Genomic DNA, 23,932 nt, shown 5'->3' with positions numbered 1-23,932 from the left:
CCACTGCCCCTCAAAGTGAAAGACAGCAGGCATAGCCAGAGAATCATAACTTATGTGAACAGAGACTCGGGACTATGAATCTCTATGGAAACCAGCAGTGGAGTGAGTAAGGACATTTGAACCATAGTAGATGAATCTCTAGGTACAAAGCATGGACAAGCCCATGAGTTAAGAACTCCAGGAAACTCCCTATAATTTTGTGGATTTTGACCTTGAAATGTCTATCAGATTGTTATGGTATGAAGATAAAAGAAAAAGTACAAGAAGAGGGTAAAAGTTGCCACTTTGAATTATGCCAAAACACTGCTCTTCTAACAAAAGCATGAACTCACTAGAAACAATTTTACTTGAAACTAATTTATTGGTGTTTCTGAAAACTGAACTGTCCCTGGGAGAGGAAAATGTCCAACTACAGCTCTCCAGCTTAAGTCATTCTTCCTTACCATAGGTGGGAAAAATGCTAAGAGAGACCTGTAAAGTTAGTTGTTAAAGGACTAAAAGACGAAGACTCAATCATAGCACTGCCCCTCCCCACTACACTCCCAAACACCACATCCCTAGGAGCCTAGTTAGTGAAATTTATTTCACTCAGTACATCACATTCATATTTTTGAAAAACTGCAAGATGTACTAAATGGTAAAAGAAAGAAAAATCTGTGAAAATAGCAAGCATCAAGAACCAGACTCAGATACGGTAGCAACATTCACACTACCTGACTGCAATTTAAAACACTATAATAAGGATGCCAAGGCCTCTAGTTTAAAACAATCAAGTAAGCATACAAACAATAGAAAACAAGGAATATGAGCTAGAAAATGTAAGGGGGAAGAAATTCTGAGCAAGGACAGAACAGCAAAGCTTAGAGACCGTAAGTCCTGCAAAAGATGATCCACATCTTTGATTGGCTTGTCAGCTTGTCAGTAAGTGAAAGTCTCTGCATCTGAGTCTGTGCCATTAGAAATTATTAGAATTGAAAGTTAAGATAAAGAACTGAAAAAACTTAGATTATCCAAGAACTGTAGATAGTTTTAAAAAGCAAATGAGGAAAACAGAGGGAAAATAAAATACACTAATATTTCAGTTCACAAATTTTTCTATTTATAAATACACTAATATTTCAGTTCACAAATTTTTCTATTTATGAACAATTCTGTCTGCAAAGAGCATCACTGAGGAAAATTTTGCTTCTCTCTAGAACTCCACATTTGGGACTAGTGAGCTGCTGTCATGTTCCCTGCATTACTATGAAATAGGCCATCTTCCCCAGCATCCTAGAGCAAATTAAGCTCAGGTACAGAGGAACCACTGCAAAAGGATTCAAGGAACGATGAAGGAAAAATGTCCCCACAATAATGTAAGGCACTAGACCACAGATCCAGACACAAGGACTCCAGACAAGTGATCCAAATACACATACAGGCTTGTCATATTCAAGCTGAAGAAAATTAATGATAAAAAGAAAGTCTTAAATCAGAGTGAAAACACCTTACCTCCAGAGGAACAAAGGAAATAATATCTGATTCCTTAGAAATGATGTAAGAAGCAAATGGAATAAAACATTTATAGCATCAAGAGAAAAACAACAGAAAATACCTAACTAAAATTCTGTAACCAGGAAAATTATTCTTCCAAAGGAAAAGAGAAATAAAGGCTTTACTGAAAAAAATGGAAATTTTGAAAATTTTATTTTTCATTTGTAGTACATAGCGATCACATTCCTCAGTTGTTTCACGTACGTATCACATCTTAATTCTTCTTTTCAAAATCCTCTTTCCCTTATCTCCCTTCCCACTTTTTATACCTTTCAGTCCCCTTCCCATTTACAAAATCTATCTCTCTAATGCCTATTGTCTTTTTTTATTTTGCTCTTGGTTTATATTTTGGTTACTCATATGGGAAAAACCATGTAACATTTACTCTTCTGTGTTTGATTTATTTCATTACCATTATTATCTCAAGGTGCATTCATTTTCCAATAAATGACTCAAGGTTTTCCCTTTTCATAACCAAAAAGGAGTCCATTGTGTATAAATACCACATATTTTCCATCTATTCATCTGTTGAGGAACACACAGTGTGGCCACTTCCAAATTTAGCCATTGTGATTAGCATTGCTATAAATGTGTATATATACAATTGAAATATGATGATTTTGACTCTTTGGGGAAAATATCTAGAAGGGGAAAAGATGAATTTGATGAAATTTCTAAGTTTAGTAGTATGAAGAATCTCCACAATATTTGTAGTAATTTACATTCATAACAACACCGTAAAGGGGCTCTGTTTTTCCCAAAAGTCTCATAAGTATTTATAATTATTTGTTTTTTATGAAAAAAAATGGCTTTTATGAAAGCCATTCTTTACAGAGTAAGATGAAATCTCAGTCTTGTTTAATTAGCATTTCTGTAATGGGCAGCAGTGTTGAACATGTTTATATGCATTTATTGGCAGTTTGTATTTTCTGAGAAGTGTTCATCAGTTGCCTATGTTTATAGAAATTTTTATTTTGGGGATCAAAACTTTTGAATTATTTTCTGCTTATTACTAGCTATTTATCCTTTGTCAGAGGAAGAGCTAGTACTTCTTTCCCACACCATATTTTGTCACTTGTATTGTGTTGGTTGATTCTTTTCCTGCACAAAAGCTTTTTAATTTGAAAGAATCCTGTTTGTTGATTCTTGGTATTATTTCTTGTGCAACTGTTCAGAAAGTCCTTTCCTATGCCTATGACTATAACAATTTTACTTATTTTTTCCCACAGATTGTTTCTGTATTTAGTGTTAGAGATCTCTGATACATTCTGATTTTAATTTAGTAGTGGTGACACAGAGATGGAAGTTTTATTATTTATGTGAATATCCAGTTCTCTCTGCACCATATGTTGAAGAGGCTCTCATTTCTTCAGCATATGCTTTTGATTCTGTTGTCAAAGATCAGGCTGCTCATTGCCTGAAGATATTTCTGTATCCTCTGTTCTGTTCCATTGAGGCACATGTCTGTTTTTATATGAGTACCATGCTGTTTTTATCAGTGTAGCTTTGCAGTATAAGTCTGATATATGATGCTTCTTGCATTGCTTTTGATGATCATGATTCCTTTTGCAATTCTATGTCTCTTCTGGTTTCATAAGAATATTTTCTTTTTATAGTTCTGTGAGGAATTCTCTTGACTTTTGATTGGACCGATACTACTTCTGTGTATTGCTTTTGTGAATATGGCCATTTTAAAAATATTGGTTCTATTTTCTAAGAAATAGGAGACATTTTTCTATTTTCTGATGTCCTCTTTGTTCTCCTTTTTCAGATCACTGTAGTTTTCTTTATAGAGGTCTTGCACTTCCTTGGTTACATTAATACCTAACATTTCATTTTTGTTGCTACTATGAATGTTATTATTTCATTAATTTATTTTTCTGTAAATTTTTTCTTGGCAAACTGGAATGCTATTGATTATTATGTGCTGATGTTGTATCATATACTACTGATTTTAGTTATTGATTTTAGGAATTAGTTGTTGGAAATTGTTGGGTCTGCCATATAAATAATCATATTGGCGGGCACCTGCTCTGGCCTTGCTGACCATCTTCTTTCTACCCGGAGAACACACCGCAGCTGCTCCGCCTAGAGGAAGGAGCTGCACCAAGCTGTGGGAATCTGCTCAGGCCTTGCCTGTGATCTTCTCTCAGGCTGGAGAGAACCAGCACTACTGTTACCTCCTGGAGGAGGGAGCAGCCCTGCAGAGGAGGTCTGAGGCCTGCCTAGGGCATACGGTTGACCTTCTCTCAGCCCAGGGAGCTTTGCAACCCAAGTACGTAGATGGTTACACAACCTCCGATTCCTGGGAGAGTATGAGATCCTTGACGTAGGTGGCTGGGGGCCCACTGGGCTTGCAGCCACACTAGATTGGGCTTAGCAGGCTTTAGGCCTGCCTGGACCATGGCTGGTGGTCTTCTTTCCATCCGGGGAGCTTTGCTGCCAGGAAGGAGAGCTGTGTGGCTTGAGGAGGCTTTAGGCCTACCTGAGACAAGCCTGGAAACCTTCTTTTAATACGGGGGCCTCAAGGCCTAAGGAGGGAGCTACACTACCAGAGGAGTCCCAGGAGCCCAGGACATAGGAGACAATTTCCAGTACGCCAGGGGAAGCTTTGGAACAACACTTGAAACATGGAAATATAGGAAAATGACAAAACAAAAAACCAAAATGCAATCTCAAACATCCAGCCCATCCCAAGAAAGCCTAGGAGCCATGTACATAGAAGAAAATAAATGCCATATACCTGAAATACCCGAAATTATAGTAACTAAAATAAAGAAGAAACTCCAGAAAGCTTTAAAGGAATTCAAATGAGAAATAATCTTCCAGGTAAAAGAAGAAATGATAAACACATCTGAACAATGCTTAACACATCTATAGAAAACACAGTTAAAAAATAAGAGGAATAAAACAAAAAGATAGTCCCAAACCCAAAATGTGTAATTGTCATTGTACCAAAGAAAATAAAAGAAAGTGCTCTAAAGGTTATAACTGCATATATGTTTAAGTATATAAGATAGATAACCATATTACTGAGTTTTTTTTTGGATCATTGAACAAAACTGTTTGCACTCTCATTGTTTGAAAGTCCACTTTATGTGCTTCAATTTTGTAACTTGAACAACTATTTCTAAGATGAGAATATGTAATCTATTAACTAGTGATTTATTACTGTTTATTTTTTAAATTTTGTATTACTTGTACCCTTTTTCTGTTTTTTTTTCTTTTTCTCCTTAAATGAAAAAAAGAAACAAACAGAATACATAAAGCAGATGCAAAGATATATACAGGAAATCAAAAATCACATTGAATGTTGTAAAAGTCAGAGCAATGAAAGTGAAGATAGAATTTCAGACCTTGAAGACAAGACTGCAGCTAGTGAAAGGAAAGATATCTTAAAAATAACAAGGAATCAGGAAATAACAATCCAACAACTGCAAGATGACTCAAAGAAAAATAACATAAGATTGATAGGGATAAATGAAAGAGAAGGGGACAACACAAATGATATCAAGAGATGACTTACAGAGTAATAGCTGAAAATTTCCCAAACATGAGAATGGAAACTGACATTAGGAATAGTGAAGCATATAGAACTCCAAAAAGCCATAATCAAAGCAAAACTAAACCTGGACATATAATAATCACCATCCCAGAAATCCAACATAAAAATAGAATATTAAAAGCTGTCAGAGAGAAGAGACAGATCACCTATAAAGGAAAGCCTATCAGAATCACAGCAGACTTCTCAACACAAACAGTGAAGTCAAGAAGAGCATGGAGTGAAGTACTTAAGATCCTAAAAGCAGATGACTTCCAACCTAGACTGATGTATCCACCAAAACAGTCTTTCAAAATGGATGGAGAAATAAGATACTTCCATGATAAAGAATAGCTGAAGAACTTCATGATCAGCAAGCCAAATCTGCAAAGAATACTGAAAGTCACTTTAGATGCACATAGGAAAAGACCAATAAACAAGAAAGACAACTAAACAGTATGGAAAGATAAAGATGCAACAGCAAAAAGATAACATGTCAACAATAAACCGATGTATAACAGTTACAATCATTAACATAAATGGTTTCAATTCACCAATTAAAAGAAACATACTGGCAGAATGGATCAAGAAAAAACATTTAACTATATGCTGTCTAACCCAAAAGGAAACTCACAGACTGAAAGTCAAAGGATGGAAAACAATACTATATGCAACAGGAACCCCCCCAAAGTGGGTGTAGGCTATCCTGTTTGCAGATAATGTGAATTTCAAACCAAGAATGATCCTAAGAGATAAAGAAGATCACTATATACTGGTTAGGGGAAAGCCTCAAGAGGAAGCAATAACTATTTTAAATATGTATTCACCAAATTCCAGAGCACCCAGTTATACAAAGCAAGTATTAATAGAAATGAAAAATCATATAAATAATAACACAATTATAACAGGAGACCTTAACATACCATTGACATCAAGAGACAGATCAACCAGACAGAAAATCAGCAAAGAAATAACAGAACTGAATTACACTTGTGAGCAAATGGACTTGATAGACATACACAGAGTGTTTCATCCAACAATATCAGAATATACATTCTTCTCAGGGGTACATAGATCATATACTAGCTCACAGAACATATTTAAATAAATGCAAAAGAGTTGAGATTATCCCTTGCATGTTATCCAGATCAAAGTGCCATGAAACTAGAAATTAATGATAAAAGAAACTGCAAAACACCCATGAACATATGGAAATTGAATAATACACTCTTGAGGAATCAGTGGATCAGAGGGTAAATTAAGAAGAAATTAAACAATACCTACAAGCAAATGAAAATATAAAAACAATTTATTGGAATCTATGATGCAATGAAAGCAGACCTCAGAGGAAAATTTATTGCACTGAGTTCCCACATCAGGAAAACAGAACAAATACAAATAAACAACCTGATGCTATGCCTCAAACATCTAGAAAAAGAGAAAGTCAAGTCCAAAGTCAAAAGAAGGGGGGAAATCATAAAAATCAGGACAGAAATTAATGCAATAGAGACTAAGAAAAAAATCCAAAGAATCAATGAATCAAAGAGTTGGTTCTTTGGAAGAATAAATAAAATTGATATGCCCCTACCAAACCTTATAAAAAAAGGAAAGAAAAAGCTCAAATTCATGCAATAAGGAACAAAAAATATGAAATCACTACCGACCCTGTAGAAATACAGAAGATCATCAACACCTATTTCAAAAAAACTCTACTCGTATAGGTTTGATAACACAGAAGAGATGGACAGATTCCTAGAAACATATGAAGTACCAAAGCTGGGTCAAGAAGATGTAAAACTGCCGAATAACTCAGTTTTTATCAACAAAATTGAAAATGTAATTAACTCCTTACCTACAAAGAAGATCCCAAGCCCAAACGGATTCACTGCAGAATTCTACAAGAAATACCAAGAAGACTTAATGCTGACACTCCTCAAACTCTTCAATGGATTCAAAAGGGAAGCAATTCTTCCTAAGTCATTTCTGGAAGCAAATATTACTCTAGTACTAAAACCTGAGAAAGACCCAACTGAAAAAGAGAACTACAGACCAATGTCTCTAATGAACACAGAGGCAAAAATCTTCAATAAAATATTGATGAATAGGATGCAACATATCATCAAGAAGTTTATACACCATGACCAAGTGGGATTCGTCCAGGCATGTAGGGATGGTTCAACATGTGTAAGTCAATAAATGTAATCCATCATATCAATAAAGCCAAAAGTAAGAATCGCATGATCATTTCTATAGATGCAGAAAAAGCTTTTGATAAAGTGCAACACTCATTCATGATAAGAACCTTACAGAAAATTGGAATAGATTGTCTTTACCTCAATATGATAAAGGCCATCTATGACAAAAAAAAAAAAAAAACAGCCAGTATCATACTAAATGGCTAAGAATTGAAAGCCTTTTTCCTCATACCTTAAAATCAGGCACAAGACAAGGATGTCCCTTATCACCACTCCTATTCAATATAGTCCTGGAAACACTAGCCAGAGCAATTAGACAAGACAGAGAAATAAAAGGGATAAAAATAGGAAAAGAGAAAGTTAAATTATCATTATTTGCAGATGTCATGATACTCTACATAGAAAACCCCCAAAACTCCATTGAAAGTCTACTAGATATAATAAATAAATTCAGCAATATAACTGGATACAAAATCAATACTCAAAAATCAATAGCATGTGTATACATTAACAAGAAAATTATGGAGAGAGAAATAAGGGAAGCCACAACCTTCACACTAGCATCCAAAAAAATGAAATACTTAGAAATTCATGAAAGAAGTAAAAAATCTATACAAGGAAAACTATAATACCCTGAAAAAAGAAATCAAGGAAAATCTCAGAAAATGGAAAGACAACACTTGTTCATGGATAGGAAGAATAAATATTGTGAAAATGTCCATTCTCCCAAAATTGCTATACAGAATCAATGCAATCCCAATGGAAATACCATCAACATACCTCATAGACCAAGAGAAATCACTCCTAAAATTCATCTGGAACCAGAAGAGACCTAGAATAGCAAAGGCAATTCTAAGCAGCGAAGGCAAGACAGGAGGCATCACAATCCCTGAGTTGAAATTATACTACAAAGCTACTGTAATAAAATCAACATGGTACCGGAATAAAAATAGATAAGAAGATCAAAGGAATAGACTAGAAGACACAACCACAACTACAAATACACTAAACCACCTTATCTTTGATAAAGAGGCCAAACATATTCACTGGAAAAATGGCAGTCTCTTTAATAAGTGGTACTGGAAAAACTGGCTCTTCATATGCCAAAAATTAAAACTCAACCCATGCCTATCACCATATACTAAACTAAAATCTAAATGGATCAAAGATCTGAATATTATAACAGAAACACTAAATTTGTTGGAAGACAAAGTAGGTAAACATCTTGAAGATATAGGGATAGATAGAGAATTCACGAATTGAAATCAAACTGTACGGGAACTACTTCCCAGAATCAATAACTGGGATCACATCTTACTAAAAAGTTGCTGCATGTCAAAAGAAACCTTCAGAATAGTGAAAAGAAAACCCACAAACTGGGAAAAAATCTTAGTGAACTGTCCCTCAGACAAAGGACTTCTGTCTAAAACATATAAAGAATTTAAATGTCAGACCCCTCGAAACTCAAGGACCCAATCCAAAAGTGGGCATCTGAGATGAATACACAGTTCTCAGATGAAGAAATACAAATGGCAAGTAAATATATGAAAAAATGTTCATCATCGTTAGTCATTAGACAAATGCAAACTAAAACCAACACTGAGATTCCATCTCCAAGATCAATCGTAGGATCAAGAAAGCTACCAACAACAAATGCTGGAGAGGATGTGGGGAAAAAGGAACTCTCCTGCATTTTTGGTGGGAGTGCCAACTGGTGCAACCATTATGGAGGTCAGTCTGGAGATTCCTTAAAAATCTGGGATTGCAGGTCCCATTCGACCCAGCAATTCCACTTCTGGGCATATTCCCTAAAGAACTGAAAGCATCATACCACAGTGATATATGAGCACCCATGTTTATAGTAGCACAATTTGTAATAGCCATATCTTGGAAACAACTTAAGTGTCCATCAACTGAGGAATGGATAAAAAAGATGTGGTACTTTTATACAATGGAGTACTACTCAGATATAAAGAATGACAACATTGAAATATTTACTAATAATTGGGCGCAACTTGAGACCATACTCATAAGTGAAATAAATCAAACTCACATGTATAAATACTGTCTCCCTAGTGCAATAAGTAGTAAGAGTACAGAAGAGTTTAGGGTAATCGTGATTCCCCATTACATTGTTTTTAAGCCTTATAATGATCACAGTTGTAATATGTTTGTCCTGGTTTTTTTATTTTATTTTCTGTGATGGTATGAACAGCTAATTTGAGGGAAACAAATCATTATAATAGCCAGTAATGATATAATATCATCTTACTGTGAAGTCCTACTATGCTCTTACTCTTCTGTTTCCATTTGCTCTATCATGCTGTACCTTATTGGATTATATTACGTGTGAAAGTATAAACAAATTTCCTATGGAAAAATGAGATAATATAGTAGCCATTTTTTGTTCTGTTATTTGGTTCTGAAAACCCTGTAATATTCTCATTCTCTTGAATGTTTTTATACTATTTTGTAATGTTTGATACTATTATATATGAAGATATACTCAACTATTTCAAAGAAAGAGACATTGTGGTAATTACTGTTAATTACCAGTTGTCTTCTGGTGAAATACTGTGTTGCCTACATTTTTCTGTTCTGATCTGCTCTGTTATGTCCTGTAATCTCTTTAAAATTAAAAATTAAAAAAAATAACCAATTATATCTTTTGCAAATAGTAATAATTTGACTTTTTTCCTATACCTGCTTATTTTATTTTTTACTCTTGCCTACTTGCTTTCAACAGCATTTTGAGAATCATATTGAACAGAAGATGGTCAACACACTTTACTTGTTTCTGATTTTTGAAGGAAATTTTTCAGCTTTTTCTCATTTAATATGGTGTTGGTCATTGGTTTGTCATGTATATTTTACCAGATGGAGAAAAGATCTTTCTCCACCTATTTTTTTTAGTATTTTTATCATGAATGGATATTGGATTGTGTCGAGCACTTTTCTTTGTAAGTTGAGATGATCATGTGATTTTATTCTTTCTTCTATTTATGTGAACTTACATTGGGGTGACTCATTCACATTGAGAGCTATTCCTGAAAAGTGCTGACTTAATCCTGTCTTTGCATTACTTTCCTGCTGCTGATTTCCTCACCCACTGTTTTGTGTAACTACTCACAAGAGCATTCATTCTTTTAGCCCTTTTCACATTGTTATCTTCATTGGCTCTTTTAGGATACCCTTGGGAACCTGCATAGCGCTGGTCTAGTGGTGGTGCATTTCCTGAGGTGCTCTTCATACTAATGCCTTATTTCTCCATTAGTCATAAAAGACACTTCTGCAGGACGTAGAGCTTTATTCTGGATTCTGTTTCTTTTTAGGGATTAAAGCACATTATTCCAAAGACTGTGTCTTTTCAGGCTTGTGTTGAGAAGTCTGCTGTAACTCTAATTGATTATGTCTTGGGCTTGATTTTCCTTATCTCCCTTAGAGTCAACCCTGTAGTCTTGCCTTGTATCTGCAAGGACAGTATCCTTTTCCTGCGATCCAAGGAAAGGTTCCATTCACCTTCTCTATTTTCTTAAAAAGAATAAAACAGAATAAAACCAATCAAAATAAACTAGTATAAGTGATACAGAACTTCAAAACCTTATGAAAACAACAATAGTTACTATAATGTCTTTTGTTGTCTTCAAAACAGTTACAGATATCTTCAGACATAGTAAAATTCAAACAGAATAGAAGAGAAACAATAAAAACTAAACAATGAATGCAATAAAGGATTTCAAAACAAGCCAATAGTAAATCCAAAATGGCTACCATAATACGTCTTGCTACCTTTTAATAGCTTTGAGGGAGAGAATCAGGCCTCACCAGGAGGTGATCCTCACAAAACTAATGTCATGTGCAGGCCACTGCTGGAGTGGGGACAGCCAGATCCAAGCCTCTTTCCGTGAGTCAGCACCATTCATGGACTGCAGAGGGAGAGGACCAGGCCTCACCAGGACGTGATCCCTGCCTGCAAACCAGCTTCTCTGTTTTCTCAGTGTTGCTGCTTATTTCTCCAACTTATGTGTAGCTTCTAATTTTCCTATTGGTTTCTTTCCAGTTCTCAGAGCCCAAATTATTTTGTCTTCCCAAAGTTATTTCCTAGACATCTTTATTCCAAGGCTGAAGTTTGCTGCTGGTCACACTGCTCTGACATTTTTTTTTTTTCCTGGAATTTGTCATCAGTGGAGACTTGCTTTATAAGAAATATCAAAAAGAAGTTCTTTAGAAAGTCATGTAAGTCTCCCAAAAAAGAAAGAAACAACAGTAGAAAAGAAACAAGTTGAGGTACATAATATTGCTTTTGTATTCTTATTTAACAGGTATGTCCAAAATAATAGCATATATTGTTTTGAATGAACACACAATTTACAACAGCTTTTCTTTGTGTTTCAGTGTCATTGGAATATAATTTACTGTGAAAAATTTTTGTATTTACTTTCTTACTATATGTTGATTTTGACTTTGCTAAGCATTTTTGGCTATATATTCAGTCTGTTGAATGTGTTCAAAGTCAGTCGTTCCATGGTCATCTTCCGTTTACATTCTACTAGAATTTTATTCTAGTAGACCCTTTTTCTTTACTCTCATGTTTGTTGCTTCTCTTGCTTTCTGTAATCTAGCTTGTGAAGTGTTATATGGATTAATGACTGGATGATAAGGTGGCAGCACAGTACTGTGTTTGGCTATCTGTGTGTGAGTGAATCACATTCACCGTAACCAATTTCCAAGGGTGACTAGACCAGTCACGAATGAGGACACATCTGTTATTTACATGTTCGCTATGGATATAGCACTAGCTATAAAATTTTATACTTTATTCCATTTCTCACAGCTACTAGATGGTGGTAACAAATTTGAATTGTTTTTTGGGAGGACTGGATTATTTGACTAAAACTAGGTAACTGAGATTCATGTATACATAAACTACATAGTGAGTCCTGTCTAGCATAAACCTTGTAAAATTCAAGTGTAAGAAGCATCATGTAGAATGTGATATATTGTATTCTTAGTACAAGGAGACCTTCCTTTAAGCATAACAAAAACAAAAATATCCAAAAGGCAAAGAGAGTGGATTTAATGTCATAAAAACTAAAGAATTCTATGTAGCAAAATAGTTAAGAAACAAATAAGCTACAGAACAAAACACAAACATGTTAACAAGTTTTTGTCTATTAATTCCCTATCACCACCACAGTACCAGGAGGGAAAAATAACAGTGAAACTGTATAGATTTCAAACAAAATTCCTCATGCATGCTGGGTAATAAGTATTTTCCAATAGAAAAGGTGGAGATTGCCAGTTTAGCGCAGACTGTTTACAACTACAATGAGAGAAGCTTTGAGTAACTGTGTGACAGACAAACCTCTTTTCAGTTCTGCAAGTAAAGGAGAACAATTATCAGGATATCAATTTCCCTGGGGCAGAACTCCAGTATTGTCTCTGTACCAATGAGCTTTGCAAAACATAAGAAACACACAGTTTCCAGCAAATCACTCCTAAACCAATGGGTGAGAAAGAAGAGAAAAAGCTGGTGAACTCACCCCTTATGTTTGTATTCCTGATTTCTGACAGTTGTGATGATGGGAAGTACTTGATGCCTTCCATGTGAAGTCAAAGAGCAGAGAGAGTTAAATGCAGCAGAGTTGGAAAGCGTGCCTCTGATAACACACCTACACTGAATTATTTATAGCCTTCACTGGGAAGCATTGATTAAGAAATAGCAGATACTGAGAGGGGCAGCTTCTGAAACTGTGCCTAAATACCCCAAATATTCCCGAGGAATTCCACGGGCAACTGTGCAAGAGAAGAACTGACAAATGGAGTATAATAAGCGCAGAGATCGTGCCCTTGTCAGCCAGCATATGGAGAGCATTACTGATCTTCAGCAAATCGTCAGGAAACTGGACTGCGACCGTGCCTAAAACCTGACTGGAATTTTCCACAGATGTGTGTGATACTGGAAACAAATTTGCAGCTGCATTCACCAGATCACCTTTGCAGAGTGCAGGAGGTCAAGCCAGAGGAGCAAAGGCCTTTCTGCTCTTTCTCAAGTGGAACAGGGCTTAAAAGTGCAGTTATCACTCGCCAAGGATGCAATACCGGATTACAGATTAGTGGTTGCTACCAGCATCAGCAGCCCTGAATCTCTGCCCTGAATCTGGGAGGATGATCTCAGGTGCTGGCCTGACAGTCACAAGCTGCCTACACAGGTGCTCAATCAGGAGTACATAGATGAATCGAGGCCAGGGAAGCTCGCATTTGGAACCAGATCCTTCTCTGCTCTCAGGATTTAGACAAATTCTTAATAGCTTTCTATGTATGCTTTTCATTTTTTGTTTCTGTATTTATATCTTTAAGTATATGAAGTGGTGATGACATGTTAGCATATGCTACAAGAAAACCTTTGATTATCAAATGCAAGGAAAGCAGTAAATACTTTCTCTTCATAAGCCTGAACAACGGTTTTCTGAGCTCTTTTGCTCTGTCTGTCCAAAGTTGGTAAATACTATATGATAGGTAAGATGAAAGAGGAGACAATACATATCATTTTGATCCATAAAGTTTTAAATATGCGTAGGCAGCAATACACAGATTAAGAACACAGGTTAAAATTGGTTCTTAGGTCAGAATCTAATGGAGATGCCAGAATCTCCATCTCTACTCGGAAGCAATATAAGAGCTATAGCACATTATTTCCCCAAACTATTTCCTGCATCTGACAAAAACCATAGTGTCTAACTGTGCTGCACTGAACCCCAAGATGCTCACATCCTAATTCTCAGGATATGTGAATTGTACTTTTATTGAATGTTAATAGGGATTTCATGGATGGTATTCAGATAATGATCTTGACATGAGGATATTATCTTGCACCCATAATTTAATCACAAGCCATACTAGAAGAGACCAACAGCAGACTACACTAGAGACAAAGAGAACGTAACAATTAAATAAATACTAGACTGGTGCAGTACAAAGTCCAAGTATGTTGGTAGCTACCAGAAGCTGAAAACACAAGAAAAGAATTCTACGCTAGAGACCTGTCACTTTTTATCTCAGTCCAGTGAAATTGGTATCAAAATTCTTATATCCAGAACTCTAGGAAAATAAATGTGCTCCACTTCAGCCAATATGTGTGTGCTAATTTGATTAACTGCCAAAAACTAAGATATGTGTGTGTGTGTAGCTATACTTCCAATTAAAATGTATCCACAAAAACACAATGGCATACCTAGCATGAAGTGCATATGCTGTGTGTGTTTCCATTTTGCAGACTGGTTTTTGTTTTAAGGAATTCTGTGAGTTGCTTTCCTCATTGCTGAGACAAAATATTCTACATCCAAAGATAAAAGGGGAAAAGGCTTATTTGCCTCACAGTTTTTAGAGGTTTCAGTCCATAGTTGGCTGGTTTAAAGGCAGGGTGATGTGGCAAACAGGCAAGACAAGGAGAAACAGTTCGTGGTAGACAGAAGACACAAGGCAAACAAGGGACCTTAGCAGTCTTTTTCTGCCCCTTTTATACTCTATTTAGGTTATCTGGATAAAGGTGGTGCCTAAGTAACCAGTGAGTGGACTGATTTAGTAATCACACACACTGAACCCCAGCATCACACCCTCTAGATCAAGCCATCTCTGAAAAAGTCCCATCTGTGACAGCATGAGACTTTGTGAGGACCTCTAGGCATGAGCCATAACAGGAATCACTGAAAACAATACAATGGCCACCATTCCTCTTCGCAGTTGCCCTAATAACTAAAGTCTAGTTATTTGGTAGAATCAGTTTCACCCTTCACCATTCAACCTCCTTTCTTCTAGTACTTAGATGGAAAAGGTTACTTCTCATTTAAGTTAGATTATTCTTTACCCTTCTAATTTCCATGTGTCTTTTCAAATGATAAGCGAAGCAAAGTCATTTCTCAGTTGGCTCAGGTACTATGCTAAGTATTAGTATGCTAAGTATACTAAATATACCATTATTCCAAGCAAAACTTTACTCCTTTTCAGGTCTCAGTAACAGAAATTTCTTTTTTCATTATGCAATTTTAAAAATAATTTTATTGGGGGCTGGGGATTTAGCTCAGTAGCTTAAGTGCCTGCCTTGCAAACGAGTGTTCATGAGTTCGACCCCTGGTACCGATAAAAAAAAAAAAAAAACAAAACCATAATTTTATTGGTACACTTTTACCATCATAATGATCACATTCATCATAGGAAGTTTATACCAGTACATAATGTAGTTTATTTTTTTCTTTTTCTCTCCATTCTCATTCATCATAGGAAGTTTATACCAGTACATAATGTAGTTTATTTTTTTTTCTTTTCCTCTCCATTCTCTTTAATCCTTTTCCCCTCCCCACTTAAAACACTTTATTTCTCTTGTTTTCCTTCCATTGTTTTAAAATTTTCTGATTTTTTCTTCTCCCTCTAGATTCTTTCAATTTAGTCTCTGCCCTAATGTGCCTTACATTAATGTAGCACAGCCACATGACCAAAAATTCAGATGCCTATATTTAATCCTGGTCTTTTTCTTTTAAATCTTAGGTATTTTAATCATTAATTGTCCAGCATTAGACTTCGTATGACATTGTGCAAGGTATTTGACTGTTTTTGGCCTTGGTTTTCTTTAAAAAAAAAAAAAGCAAAAATTTTGAAAGACATGTGTCAGTAGGATGTTAATTTGAAAAGTAAAAGTTAGTGTTCATTGGACACATAATAATCCATATGATACAGTAGGTATTACAGATGATTTTCTAACAATATTAAATGCAAATTCTAGGCTTCTCACCGATTTAACTTTCTGTTATAATTTTTAAAGCTCATAAAGTTTAGGCTTATGAATATTTTAGCATTTTCAAGGCTCTCATTTTTTCTGCATGTGGTATTTGTGTGTATGTGTGTATGCCTGATGTGTGTGCATGATTGTATGTATTAAAGTCAGTTAAACTTCAAAGGAAACAGAAAACATTTTCTTAAGAAAAAAATTACATGAAGTATTTTACCAAAATCACTATTTCTAAAGTGCTGCAGCTTAGGCTACTGCAATGACAAATGAGAGGATGACCTCGTCTGCATGTGACCTTCAAGGACCCCTCCTGATCACTCCCATGCTTTGCCCCTCAACCTTGATTTGTCCTCTATTCCTCTGAAAACCCAGACCCAACAAAGTCTCCCATATCACTCATAAACAACTTAGTGTGGATTTAAAACAAAGGAACTATTTCCCTCATAGAGAAAAATTTTTAGCGGAGGTTTGGTAAGATTTTTCTGGTTCCTCACCCTTTACTTTCTCTTCCCTTTACCTAAATCATGGGCTCTAACACTTAGCATTTTTTGATTCTAGAAGCCTTATCTTTTCTCCTGTATGGTTTATCTAAAAACTTTCTTCTTTTTTTATTTTAAACAGAAAAAGTTAAAATCATAGTAAAATAGAATTTCAAAACAGGCTAGTAGGAGAGAAACAATAGTTAATAGTTTTCACATTGCTATATTTATAATTGTTGTTCACAGTACAAGATATAGATAAGAAATATTGTCCAAAACAGTATTAGCAAAAACTTTCTTTTCATTGGACTAAGAGAAATAATTTCTTTTCCTTTTTTTCCTTTCCCCTTTCTTGCATTGCAGTTTTTCTTTTCTTTGGAAAATGTTTTTTACTCTATTCATCATATCTATTGTGCATTTTGGATCTTATTAACTCTTTCAGTTTCTCACATTAATAAGAAAATACAGTGCTTACCCATGTGGGTGGAGCTAACTTATTTCACTTATGATGTTGGTCTCAAGTGGCATCCTTTTACCTATAAATATCTCAAGTTTATCTTTCTTTATGACTGAATAGTACTTCACTATATTACCATATTTTAAAAAACAGGTCTTTTTTATTCATTCCACAGTTGATGGGTATTTGAGTTGTTTCAAAAATTTAGCTATTGCAAATTGTGCAGCTATAAACGTGGTTGTGGTGTGATGTTTTTAATTCTTCTGGGAAGATACTCTGAAGAGGAGTAGCTAGATTGAATGGGGTCTCTAATCTTAGTTTTTAAACAAATCTCCACACTGGTTGTACAGACTACTCTCTCACTAACAGTGAAGAAGTGTTTCTTTTTCCCAACAGTCCTTCTAGCATTTATTGTTGGTTGATTTTGTGATGCTAGCTATACTTTCTAGAGTGAGATGGAATCTCAGTGTTGTTATAAGTTGGATTTCTTGAATGACCAATGATGTTGAACATTTTTTCAAGTATATATTTGGCATTTGTATTTCTTTATCTGAGAAGTGTGTATTTATCTCAGATGCTCATTATTGAATTAGATGTTTGAATCTGAGGGGCCTGATATTTTTCAGTTCTTTATATGTTCTAGATATAAGTCCTTTGTCTAAGGGACAACTAGCTGTAGGTTACCTTTTCACTTTGCTTGTGATTTCCTTTGTTGCACAGAAGCTTTTTAATAAGATGAGATTTCATTTGTTGAATCTTTGTAATATTTTGCTTGTGGTCGTATTTTGTTCAGAATGTCTCTGCCTATACCTATGTGTTCAAGATTTCATTCTCTTTCAGTATATTTAGTGTTTTTGTTCTAATATTTAGATCGTTGGTCCATTTTGACTTTACTTTAGTACATAGTGATAGACAATGGTCTAGTTTTAGTCTTTGGCATGTGGAAAGGCAATTTTTACAACACTACACATTAAAGAGATTATATTTCTTCTAGTGAGCTCGTATGGCTCCTTTGTTGAAGATAAAATGGTTTAGTGTTTTTGGAGTTGTGTTTACATCTTCCATTCTGTTCCACTGATCCTCAAGTCTATTTTTTTTTTCATTTTTGGTTAATACCACGTCAATAGCTTTCTAGTATAATTTTAAGTCAGGAATTGTGATGCCTCCTTACTTGCCTTTGTTGTCCAGAATTGTTTTTGCTATTCTAGGTCTCTTTTGGTTCCAAGTAATTTTTAGGAAAGTTTCTCTAGTTCTTTGAGGTATGGTAATGATGCTTTGATTGGGATTGAATTAAAGCTGTGTTACAGTTTTGCAAGTATGATCATTTTCACTATGATTGCTTTTCCTATCCTTTCCATTTTCTGATATCTTGATTTCTTTTCAGAGTACTATAGTTTTAATGTACAGATCTTTTGCTTATTTTGTTAGATTGATTCCTGATTTTTTGATGTTATTATAAATGGTGTAGTTTCCCTAATTTCTTTCTATGAGCTTATTGCTTGTGTTACTGATTTTTGAATATTGTGATTGCAAAATATTACAAAGATTCAACAAATGAAATCTCATCTTATTAAAAAGCTTCTGTGCAACAAAGGAAATCACATATTGACTTTGTATCCAAACACACTGCTGAATTTTGTTATTAAATCTAAAAGTCCATTGATGGAGTTTTTGGAGTCTTCTATGTAGGTTATCATATCATCTTCAAATAACGATAATTTCTTCCTTTCCTATTCTTATTCCTTTTATTTCTCTCTCTTGTCTAATTGCTCTTGCTAGTGTTTCCAGAGCTATATTGAATAGAAGAGGTGTTAGTTAACATCCTTCTTTTGTTTCTGATTTTAGAATGAAAGCTTTCAATTTTTAACCATTATTATATTAGTTGTTAAACTTTTCATAGATGGCTTTTATCAGATTAAATAAAGACATTTATTGCAGTTTTCTGTAGAGGTTTTATTATGAATAGATTTTGGAGTTTTTCAGATGTAATTTTTTCATCTATTGAGATGATCTTAGGATTCTTATCTTTGGCTCTGTTAATATGGTGTATTACATTTATTGATTTGTATATGTTGAACCATCTTTGGATCCCTGGGATGAATTCTACTTGGTCATAGCATATAATCTTCTTGATAGTTTATTGCATTTTGTTTGCCAGTATCTTACTGAGTATTTTTACATCTCTGTTCATCAGAGACATTTATCTGTAGCTTTTTGTCTGTTTGTTTGTTTGTTTTTTGGTTAGTTCTTCTCTGGTTTTAGAATCAGTGTTATACTTGCCTCCAGAAATGATTTTGGAACTATTACTTCCGTTTTATTCCGTTTATTCTTTCAGTTTTCTTAAAGAGTTTCAATATTAGTGACATTAGTTATTCCCTAAATTGCTTATAGAATTCAACAGTGAATCTTTCAAGGCCTGGGTTTTTCTCTGTTGATAAATTTTGAATTAAATTTCAGTTTGAATTAAATTTGAGTTTAAATTTCATTAGTAATATTGGATTATTTCAAATTTTTATATCTTCTTGATTTAGTTTTGTCAATTCAATTGTGTGTAGGAATTTGCCCATTTCTTCTGTGTTTCCTATCTTATTATATAGATTCTCATTGTAGGTATTGATGATCTAATGAATTTCTGTAGGATCTGTAGTGATTCCTCCTTTTCATCCTAATTGTTTGAATCTATGTTTTTCTCTTTCTTCTTTTGATGAGGCTGGCTAATGATTTATCAATTTTATTAATTCTTTCAAAGAACCAACTTTTTGATTCATTGCTTCTTTGTATTGTTTTCTTAGTATCAATTACACTAATTTCTGCTTCTTTGTATGAGTTTTGGGTTTGATTTTTGTTTTTCTAGGAGTTTGAGGTTCAACACTAGGTTGTTTATTTGAGTTCATTCTGTTTTTCTGTATTCTGGACCATTCGCAGACTGGAGGGAAAGAGAACAATGCTTCAATAGCAAGCAAGCCCAATCTAGGAACCAGCACTACCCATGGGCTGCTGCCAGACTGGGAATGGCCAGACCCTAACCCTTCCAGAACACAGGCTGGCAAACAGGAAATGCCCATCCACCCCACCACTCCCGCCCAAGTGACCGACTTGTCTGGAGAAACACAGGCTGTGGTGATAGCTATAATTGGGAATCCTGATTACCACATAATTTATGTATTCTTATCATTTCTTACACTAGGGAAACTATTCGGTATTTATACATGTGAGTTTGATTTATTTCACTTATGAGTATGGTCTCAAGCTGCATCCATTTATTTATAAATACATCAATGTGATTGTTCTTTATAGCCGAGTAGTACTGCATTGTATAAAAATATCACATCTTTTTTATCCATTCCTCAGTTGATGGACACTTAGGTTGTTTCCAAGATATGACTATTACAAATTGTGCTGCTATAAACATGGTTGTGCATATGTCACTGTGGTGTGATGCATTTAGTTCTTCTAGGAATATGCCTAGAAGTGGAATAGATGGAACAAATGGGGCTTCCAATCCCAGCTTTCTGAGCTATCTCCAGATTGACCTCCACAATGGTTGCACCAGTCTACACTCCCACCAACTTGGAGGAGAGTTCCTTTTTCCCCACAGCCTCTCCAGCATTTGTTGTTTTGTGATTTTCTTGATCTTGATCATTCTTTCAGAAGTGAGATGTAATCTCAGTGTGGTTTTAATTTGCATTCCTCCAATGAGTAATGATGATGTACATTTTTTCATGTATTTATTTGCCATTTGTATTTCTTCTTCTGAGAATTGTGTATTCATCTCGGATGCCCATTTTTGGATTGGGTCTTTGAATGTTGGGGTCTTATTTAAAAAAAAAATATTTATATATTTTATACAGAAGTCCTTTGTCTGAGGGGGAGTTCACTAAGATTTTTTCCCCGTTTGTGGGTTTTCTTTTCACTATGCTGGAGATTTCTTTTGATGTGCAGAAACTTTGTAATACGAGGTGATCCCAGTTATTGATTCTGGGAAGTATTTCCCATGCGGTTGAAGTCCAATTCATGAATTCTCTACCTACTCCTATGTCTTCAAGGTGTTTACCCAGTTTGTCTTTAAATAGATTTAGTGTTTATGTTTTAATATTCAGATCTTTGATCCATTTAGACTTTATTTTAGTACATGGTGATAGGCATGGGTCTAGTTTTAGTTTTCAGCATATGCAGAGCCAGTTTTCCAACATCATTTATTAAAGAGACTGTTGTTCTTCCAGTGAGCATGTTGGCCTCTTTATCAAAGATAAGGTGGTTGAGTGTGTTTGCAGTTGTGGTTGTATCTTCTAATCTATTCCACTGATCTTCAGCTCTGTTTTGGTTCTAGTACCATGTTGATTTTACTACAGTTGCTTTGTAGTGTAACTTGAAGTCAGGGATTGTGATGCTTCCTGTCTTGCCTTTGCTGCTTAGAAATGTCTTTGCTATTTTAGGTCTCCTCTCACTCCAGATGAATTTTAGGAGTAATTTCTCGAGATCTATGAGGTATGTTGATGGAATTTTTATTGGGATTGCACTGAATCTGTATAACATTTTTGGGAGAAGGGACATTTTCACCATATTTATTCTTCCTATCCATGAGAAAGGGATGTCTTTCCATTTTCTGGGATCATCTTCTATTTCATTTTTCAGTGTATTATAATTTTCCCTGTATAGGTTTTTCTCTTCTTTCGTGTGAATAATTCCTAAATATTTCCTTATTTTGGTTGCTAGTGGCTTCTCTTATTTCTCTCTCTGTGATTTTCTTGGTAGTGCAGAGGAATGCTATTGGTTTTTGAGTATTTATTTTGTATCCAGCCACAGTGCTAAATTTATTTACTATATCTAGCAGTCTTTCAGTGGAGTTTTGGGGGTCTTATATGTAGAGTATCATGTCATCTGCAAATAATGATAATTTAGGTTCTTCTTTTTCTATTTTTACCCCTTTTATTTCTCTCTCATGTCTTATTGCTCTGGCTAGTATTTCCAGTATTGAATAGGAGTGGTGATAAGGGACCTCCTTGTGTTGTGCCTGATTTTAAAGTAAAGGCTTTCAGTTTTTGGCCATTTAGTATGATACTGGCTGTTGGTTTGTCATAGACAGCCTTTACTATATTGAGGTAAAGACCAAATATTCCAATTTTCTGCAAGGTTCTTATCATAAATAAATGTTGGACCCAATCAATAGATTTTCCTGCATCTATAGAAAAGATGTGATACTTACTTTTGGTTTTATTGATTTGGTGGATTATATTTATTGATTTACTTATGTTGAACCATCCCTACATGCCTGGGATGAATCACGCTTGGTCATGGTGTATAATCTTCTTGATGATTTGCTGCATTGTATTTGCCAATATTTTATTGAGGATTTTTGCATCTGTGTTCAATAGAGAGATTGGGCTGTAGTTCTCTTTTTCAGTTGGGTCTGTCTCAGTGTTGGTATTAGAGTAATATTTGCTTCCAGCAATGACTTAGGAAGGATTTCTTTGCTTTCAATTTCATTGAAGAGTTTAAGGAGTGTCAGCATTAGGTCTTCTTTGTATTTCTTGTAAATTCTGAAGTGAATCTGTCTGGGCATAGTCTCTTCTTTGTACATAAGGACTTTATTACATTTTCAATTTCATTAATAGAAATTGGGTTCTTCAGCAGTTTTACATCTTCTTGACCTAGCTTTGGTACTTAATATGTTTCTAGCAATCTGTCTATTTCTTCTGTGTTATCAAACCTTTGAGAGTAGAGGTTTTTGAAATAGGTGTTTATGATCTTCTGTATTTCTATAGGGTCTGTAGTGATTTTGCCTTTTTCATTTCTTATTGCATGAATTTGATCTTTTTAAAATAAGGTTGGCTAGGGGCTCATCAATTTTTTTATTCTGTCAAAGAAGACCAACTCTTTGATTCATTGATTTTTTGGATTGTTTTCTTAGTCTCTAATGCATTGATTCTTGCTCTGAATTTTATAATTTCCTCCCTTCTTTTGGCTTTGGGCTTGACCTTCTCTTCTTTTTCTAGATGTTTGAGGCATAACATTAGGTTATTTATTTGTATTCGTTCTGTTTTTCTGAGATGGGAACTCAGCGCAATACCTTTTCCTCTGAGGACAGCTTTCATTGCATCCCTCAGAATCTGGTAAGTTGTATTTGGGTTTTCATTTGTTTGTTGGTATTGTTTAATTTATTCTTTAATTTCCTCTGTGACCTACTGATTACTCAAGAGTTTGTTTTTCAGTTTCCACATGTTTGTGGGATTTTTGCAGTATCTTTTATCATTAATTTCTAATTTCATAGCGCTATGATCTGATAACATGCAAGGGATTATTTCAACTCTTTTGCATTTATTTAAATATGTTCTATGGGTTAATATATGGTCTATTTTAGAGAATGATCCATGTCCTGCTGAGAAGAATGTGTATTCTTTTGTGGTTGTGTGGAATACTCTGTATATGTCTATCAAGTCCATTTGTTCACAAGTGTGATTGAGTTCTTTTATTTCTTTGCTGATTTTCTGTCTCGTTGATCTGTCCATTGGTGTCAATGGTGTGTTAAGATCTCCTGTTATAATTGTATTACTGCTAATTTGGTTTTTCATTTCTGTTAATACTTGTTTTATATAATTGGGTGCTCTGAAATTTGGTGCATATATATTTAAGATAGTTTTCTCTTCCTCTTGAAGTTTTCCCCTCACCAGTATGTAGTGACCTTCTTTATCTCTTCTGATCATTATTGGTTTTTAGTTCACCTTGTCTGCAAACAGAATAGCTACCCTTGCTTTTGGGTGGTTCCTGTGGCATGAAGTATTGTTTTCCATCCTTTGACTTTCAGTCTGTGAGTATCCTTTTGGGTTAGGTGGGTCTCTTGTAGACAGCGTATGGTTGGATTTTGTTTCTTGATCCATTCTGCCAGTCTGTTTCTTTCAATTGGTGCATTGAGACCATTTACATTAATGGTTATAACTGTTA

The sequence above is a fragment of the Cavia porcellus genome, unplaced genomic scaffold (assembly GCF_034190915.1).
Source record: "Cavia porcellus strain 051 isolate PalLab524CR breed Dunkin Hartley unplaced genomic scaffold, mCavPor4.1 scaffold_1, whole genome shotgun sequence".
Classification (NCBI taxonomy): Eukaryota; Metazoa; Chordata; class Mammalia; order Rodentia; family Caviidae; genus Cavia; species Cavia porcellus.
The sequence above is the reverse complement of the archived record's forward strand: the minus strand, read 5'-3'. Positions refer to the sequence as shown.